The sequence below is a fragment of the Nematolebias whitei genome, unplaced genomic scaffold (assembly GCF_014905685.2).
Source record: "Nematolebias whitei isolate Nwh7 unplaced genomic scaffold, NemWhi1 Nwh_scaf_1119, whole genome shotgun sequence".
NCBI lineage: Eukaryota > Metazoa > Chordata > Actinopteri > Cyprinodontiformes > Rivulidae > Nematolebias > Nematolebias whitei.
The window spans coordinates 3,197-4,883 of NW_023619664.1; positions in this window are offsets into that span (position 1 = coordinate 3,197).

A 1,687-nucleotide genomic window follows, 5' to 3' on the forward strand; every position below is an offset into this window, starting at 1 on the left:
TATATATATATATATATATATATATATATATATATATATATATATATATATATATATATACAGTGCCTTGCGAAAGTATTCGGCCACCTTGAACTTTTCGACCTTTTGCCACATTTCAGACTTCAAACATAAAGATATAAAATTGTAATTTTTTGTGAAGAATCAACAACAAGTGGGACACAATCAAGAAGTGGAATTAAATTTATTGGATGTGCCAAACTTTTTTAACAAATAAAAAACTGAAAAGTGGGGCGTGCAATATTATTCGGCCCCTTTACTTTCAGTGCAGCAAACTCACTCCAGAAGTTCAGTGAGGATCTATGAATGATCCAATGTTGTCCCAAATGACTGATGATGATAAATAGAATCCACCTGTGTGCAATCAAGTCTCTGTATAAATGCACCTGCTCTGTGATAGCCTCAGGGTTCTGTTCAAAGTGCAGTGAGCATCATGAAGACCAAGGAACACACCAGGCAGGTCCTAGATACTGTTGTGGAGAAGTTTAAAGCTGGATTTGGATACAAAAAGATTTCCCAAGCTTTAAACATCCCAAGGAGCACAGTGCAAGCAATCATATTGAAATGGAAGGAGTATCAGACCACTGCAAATCTACCAAGACCCGGCCGTCCCTCTAAACTTTCATCTCGAACATTGAGAAGACTGATCAGAGATGCAGCCAAGAGGCCCATGATCACTCTGGTTGAACTGCAGAGATCTACAGCTGAGGTGGGAGAGTCTGTCCATAGGACAACAATCAGTCGTACACTGCACGAATCTGGCCTTTATGGAAGAGTGGCAAAAAGAAAGACATTTCTCAAAGATATCCATAAAAAGTGTTGTTTAAAGTTTGTCACAAGCACCTGGGAGACACATCAAACATGTGGAAGAAGGTGCTCTGGTCAGATGAAACCAAAATCAAACTGTTTGGCCACAATGCAAAACGATATGTTTGGCATAAAAGCAACACAGCTCATCACCCTGAACACACCATCACCACTGTCAAACATGGTGGTGGCAGCATCATGGTTTGGGCCTGCTTTTCGTCAGCAGGGACAGGGAAGATGGTCAGAATTGATGGGAAGATGGATGGGGCCAAATCCAGGACCATTCTGGAAGAAAACCTGTTTGAGTCTGCAAGAGACCTGAGACTGGGATGGAGATTTATCTTCCAACAAGACAATGATCCAAAACATAAAGTAAAATCTACAATGGAATGGTTCACAAATAAACGTATCCAGGTGTTGGAATGGCCAAGTCAAAGTCCAGACCTGAATCCAATCGAGAATCTGTGGAAAGAGCTGAGGACTGCTGTTCACAAACGCTCTCCATCCAACCTCACTGAGCTCGAGCTGTTTTGCAAAGAAGAATGGGCAAGAATTTCAGTGTCTCCATGTGCAAAACTGATAGAGACATACCCCAAGAGACTTGCAGCTGTAATTGCAGCAAAAGGCGGCGCTACAGAGTATTAACGCAAGGGGACCGAATAATATTGCACGCCCCACTTTTTAGTTTTTTATTTGTTAAAAAAGTTTGACACCCAATAAATTTCATTTCACTTCACGATTGTGTCCCACTTGTTGTTGTTGATTCTTCACAAAAAATAAAAAATTTATATCTTTATGTTTGAAGCCTGAAATGTGGCAAAAGTTTGAAAAGTTCAAGGGGGCCAAATACTTTCGCAAGGCA